The sequence below is a fragment of the Peromyscus eremicus genome, chromosome 5 (assembly GCF_949786415.1).
Source record: "Peromyscus eremicus chromosome 5, PerEre_H2_v1, whole genome shotgun sequence".
Lineage (NCBI taxonomy): Eukaryota > Metazoa > Chordata > Mammalia > Rodentia > Cricetidae > Peromyscus > Peromyscus eremicus.
Window position 1 is genome coordinate 52,998,536 of NC_081420.1, and position 5,841 is coordinate 53,004,376.

Genomic DNA, 5,841 nt, shown 5'->3' on the forward strand with positions numbered 1-5,841 from the left:
ACCTAAAGACAGCAAAGCATGGCCAGTTGGATAGAAAGATGAGTGCTTCTCAAGTGCTACTATGCATAAGAATTGCTTGTGGAGTTGTGTTTAAAGACAGAAAGAAAAGGTTGGGGCTGGGACTTAGGTTCTACTCAACACAAACCTGGGACTGCTGGATGCAGACCACAGAACATGCTCTGGATTGCAAAGACTTAGAAGGCGGTAAAGAGAAATAAACATGAATTCAAAAGGGTGGGTTTTAATATTTTGAATTAAATCTGAACAATAATTTCATGTTATATAGTGTCCATAGACACAATGAAAAACTAGTCTTGTCACCTAAGAGAAGCACTGGAGACATGCAGCAGTGGAAATTCAAGGGCTCTGAAACTAGTGGTTTGCAATTCACCAGACAGATGCTGCAGAAGTTAATAAAGCCCAAGTTAGTTAGGCCAGGGTTTTGTCTTCTCAATACACTGTGGAGGCCCAAATTACTCAGTTCCAAGAATCTGAGCTTGCTTTACCCAGCAGGGCTGCATAAGGGGATGCTTTGACCATGGGCGTGGTTACAACATGTTTGGAAGGGTCTACATTTAGCTATGCAATGTACTTTGATCTAGCAAGGGGGAGGTCTTTTGCCCCGCCCCTTGACATTGTTATAAAAATCACTTTTGAATAAATGGAAAAGGCTATTGGGTATTGACCCAGGTCCTCCCAAAGCTATTCTGTCCTTCTGTCTTTCTCCTCTTCACTATCTTTCTAATATTTTTTATCCCTCTCTCCTCCTCATAGGAACCCTTGAAAATGTGGGAGCTGGCCTTCCACAATACACCAGGCATGATGACACTCATGCAAGACACTTATTTGAAATTGGCATGCTCATGTTCTCCAAATCCCAAGTCAGCTGGCTGGGGAGTAAAGGAACGAAAACATCCCAGTAGTTTCCATAATATTCAAAAGGAGAAGGATGAGGGGATGGCTGTTGGTAAAGTGTCACACAAACACTAAGACTGAGTTTGAGCTCCAGAACTGTCTTAACACCAAGTGCCCTGGATCCAAGCCGCAGTGTGTGGCAGTGTAGGAACCAGCTTCCCCAGGCTCTGATATTGCCCACTCCCAGCTCTTGGCCAGGCATAATGGTATCCTCAGTATCCCCTGATACAACAATGTCTGCCTTTCTATATGAGCCAGTGCCTGAAATTGGTGTTTGATATTTTATTTGTGCTGGAAATGTGGTGATATTTTATTTGTATGTTAATAAATAAAATTTGCCTGGAGATCAAAGGCCCATAGCCAGCCATAAACAGAAGTCAGGTGGTGGTAGCACACGCCCTTAATCTGATCACATGGCAGGCAGAATCTCTGTGTGTTCAAGGACACAGCCAAGCGTGGTGACACATGACTTTAATCCCAGTACTAACCATAGAGACCTGGAGGTCTGTATAGACAGGCAGTGACAAGAAAGTGAGGTGGCTGGGCTTAGAGCCAATGAGAAGGCAGAACAGCAAGGCAATAAAGGCGCAGATTGGACAGAAAGAAGCTGGTCTGGTTCTCTTGGGAAGCTATGGCACTGTGGTGAGCTAAGGTTAGCTGGTGGCTCTCACTATTTCTCTGATCTCTGTGGCTTTTCCCCCTATATTTGGCTCTGTGTTTCTTATTTAATAAGACTGTTTAGAAATTTATCTATAAGTGTTGGTGCCTATGGGACAGTATACAAGGCTCATGATCTCCACAGTGGCTACTTTGTGGCCCTCAAGAATATAAAAGTCCCTAGTGGAAGAGAAAGAGGGAGGGGGGGTCTTCCATCATCATTGTTTGTGAGTTGCCCTTACTGAGGAGATAAGAGGCTTTTGAGCATACCAACAGTTGTTGGGCTAGTGATGGATGTTTGTGCTACTTCTCAAACTGACCAAGAGATCAAGGTGACCCTACTACCTGAGCATATAGACCAGGACCTGAAGACATATCTGGACAAGGCATTCCCTCCATGCTTTCCAGTTAAGACCATCAGTGACCTGATGCATCAGTTTCTAAGAGGCCTGGATTTGCTTCATGTGAATTACATTGTTTACCAAGACCTAAAGCCAGAGAACATTCTGGTGACTGATGACAATCAGTGGGTCAATCAAGCCACCTCACTCAGACCTAGCCAGAATCTATAACTCCCAGAGGGCCCACAGCGTGGTACCAAGCTCCTGAAACTTTTCTGTGCAATTCCTATGGACATGTACAGTGTTGGGCATCTCTTTTCGAAATGACTAAGGTAACGCCATCCTGTCCTGACTTAATTTTGTGCCTGCCTGGTCATTTCTCAGCTTTCCACCCCCAACAGTCACTTTCACATTGGTGCCAATTCTGGGACCATCTATGACCTTGACCATGGTTCAAAATTATTATGTACTATCTGGAAGATACCAAAAGAAAGCAGATATTACTAGGCAATGCTAAATCTCTCAGTAATATAACCAACACATACATCTCAAGCACTAATGTAATTATGGTTTTGCCTTTAAAAAAGCTGTACTCCTGATGTTGTGCACCAAGAGATTTTCCTGAGGTGAGCGCCTGCTTTTGGTCTGTCCATTAATAAAGGAATCAACACATTTTGTTGGCTTAATCAGTGTGGTTGTCAGTAACTGTGTAGCACAGATCATTTCATTTTGAGGCCCCAGAGAGATCCTAACCATGCACAGGACTCAGCCTAGCTCCTGGTATTCCTGGCCAGGGAGGCACCCCTGACAAATGTTCTAGGGCTCCACTCTTTTCACTAAGTCCAGAGAGGTCTGGAATGACAACCATTTTCCCAAACAAAAAAAATAGAGTTCTTCTGAAACTCCTAAGAACTAAGTCTATATACTGAATCTAGTTCTGATTCTAATTAAAGAGGGATAGTCTCAAAGAAGTCTCCTTGAGATTAGAGGGATTCTTTTGGCGGGGAGCCCTCTTCTTGGTTTAGAAATAAAAAAGTTCTCACTGAAAATACTCCACACTAAGTTGGGACATCAGTAGTGGAGGATGTGATAGCCTGATGCTGCTGCTCATGAGTGATAAAGGTCCAGCAATAGCACATGAGTCAAATGCTAGACTGGAAATTGAACCCAATATCAAGCAGCTATTAGAAGCCAACATCCTTACCCCGTGTCAATCATCTTGGAATCTGCCTTTCCTGCCTGTATATAAACCAGGGACCTCAGGTTATTAGTCAGTCCAGGATCTCCAGAAGGTAGATAAATGGACTCAAATCATGCATCCTACTGATCCAAATCTGTATACTTTGCTCAGTCTCCCCACACCAGACTACCAGGTCTACACAGTCCTTGAACAGAAGGATGCTTTCTTCTCCATTCCCCTGGTGCCAGTGAGCCAGCCCATGTTTGACATTTAATGGACTATTCTAATATCCAATAAAGCTAGCCAGCTAACCTGGACATGACTATCCCAAGGTTTCAAAAAATTCCCACACACTCTCTGGAGAAGCATTACAAAAAGATTTAACAGGTCTCATTGTGTCATACCCTAATTCAACTCTGCTCCAGTATGTGGATGATCTTCTATGGCATCAGCCAACACTAACACAAAACACTTACTCCAGTTGCTCCAGACATTGGGATATTGTGTCTCCAAAACAAACAGAGGTCTCCTATCTGGGATACAAGCTTGTTCAATGTAGGAAAACTTTCAGTGCTACAGGGAGGAAGCCATCCCCTGGATCCCTGCTTCACAAACAGGCAGGGGTTTTCCTAGGAGCAGCAGGATATTAGAGGTTCTGGATTCCTGAGTTTGCTGAAATAGCCCAGCCCTTATTTTCTGCCATAGTGCAAGACCAGTCTTTGAAGTGGACTTTCCAAAACAAGCTTTCTGAGAACTAGAGCAGACTTTAACCAAGCCCTAGTTTTAGCTACCAGATGTCACTAAACCATTCCACCCTTTCATCTATGAGACTGGGGCATTGCAAAGGACATTTTGACTCGGACCCTGGAAACCCAGCAGAGGCCTTGTAGCATGTCTGTCCAAGTGTCTGGACCTGGTGGCCTCCTGTTGGCCACACTGTTTGCATGCCTTGGTCGTAACTGCTATAGTGGTGAATAAAGCTGACAAGCTCCCCCTGGACCACAACCTGATTTTAACAACTCCTTGTACTGTGGGAATCCCAAGAGGGGCAGATGGCTGGTGAAAGTCAAATGCTTGCATCACTCAGTACCAGAGCCTGTTGCTTGATCAAGTCTGTCTCACTTTTGCTGCTTTATAATGTCTCAACCCTGTGACATTGATGCCCGATGACAACCCTGAAGTCCCTCTCCATGACTGTGAGGACTCATTGAACATTTCTCAGGACAGTCACCCAATCTCCAGGACACTTCTCTTCGTGAGGCAGAGGCCAGTCTGTTTACCGATGGAAATAGCCTGGTCATCAATAGAGTCAAGAGAGCCAGAGTAGCAATATCTACCCAATGGGCCACCATATAGACACAAGCCTTGCCACAGGGCACATTGGCCCAAGGGCAGAGCTGATTGCTCTCACTCAAGCCCTACACTGGGGAAGGAACAAATGAGTGAACGTTTATACAGAAGCAGATATGCCTTTGCTACCCTTCATGTCCACGCCATGATTTATAAGGAGAGAGGTCTACCTATTGACTGCTGGGGAAAAAAAAAAAAAAAAACTGTTAAAAAAACAAAGAGGAAATTCTTGGTCTCCTGTTGGGGGCCTAGCCATTTCTCTGTGGGAGGCCTGCTCCCACTTTTTCCCCAGGGTGCTCTTGAGAAGGGAAGAGTGAGAAATAGATAGAAAGATAGAGGGGAGAGAAATACATAGAAACACAGGATAGCCTCAGGAGGACTGGATCAATATCCACCAACCCCCTCTGTCTTGTCAAAAGGGCATTTCATAGGAATGCCAAGAGGTGGAGCAAAAGACCTCCTCCTAGCACAGCCAAGTGCAGACTTCCAATCACCTGGTAACCCTGCATATAGTCAAGCAATTCTCTAATGCAGCTCTGCTGGGCAATGTACGCTCACATCTCACTAGGAAACGTCTGTGGGCCTCCACAGTCTCACCAAGGAGATGGCTGTTATTCATTGCAAAGGGTATCAAACAGCCAACACACCTGAAGCCCAAGAAAATTGGAGGGCAGATCAGGCAGCCTGAGAAGCAACAGCAATGCCTGTGGAGATGCTTTCTGCCTTGCTGTTTGCTTGTCCTGATCCACAACTTTCTTCCCAACCCACTTACTCCTAGGAAGAAGAGGACAAGGCAAGTTCCAAAGATGCAAAACAGGATTCAGCTGAGTGGTGGATCTGGCCAGACTGAAGAAATATCCTCCCTGTGGCCCTTGCATGCTTTTTGGTACATCAACTGCACCCAACTACCTACCTGGGTGCTACCAGGCTGACTGAGTTATCTTCCAGGCAGCTTCTCAGTGTCCCTCCTGCACACTGGTCACACCCAAGATAAGGGGAAAGGAGTCCCCACTGGTCATCTGAGGAGGCCTAGCCTTTGGTGAGAAATAGGAAGTCAACTTCACAAAACTTAGGCATCCTTACACTTTGTATAAGTATATGTTAATATATGTGAACACCTTCTGTATTGTCTGGCTTTGTGTCCACTTGACACAAGCTAGAGTCATCAGAGAGGAAGGAGCCTCGGTTGAGGAAATGCCTCCATGAGATCCAGCTGTAAGGCATTTTCTCAAGTAGTGATCAACGGGGGAGGTTCCAGCCCATGGTGGGTGGTGCCATCCCTGGGCTGGTGGTCCTGTGTTCTATAAGAAAGCAAGCTGAACAAGCAAGCAAGCAAGCAGCACCCCTCCATGGCCTCTGTATCAGCTCCTGCCTCTAAGATCCTGCCCTGTTTGAGTT

The 5,841-nt window shown here is 45.4% G+C and overlaps 1 pseudogene; it reads left to right on the forward strand.

The window, feature by feature from the left end:
* The first annotated feature begins 1,148 nt into the window (after nucleotides 1–1,148).
* Nucleotides 1,149–2,181, forward strand: LOC131911049 (cyclin-dependent kinase 4-like; annotated as a pseudogene).
* Nucleotides 2,182–5,841: the final 3,660 nt, after the last annotated feature.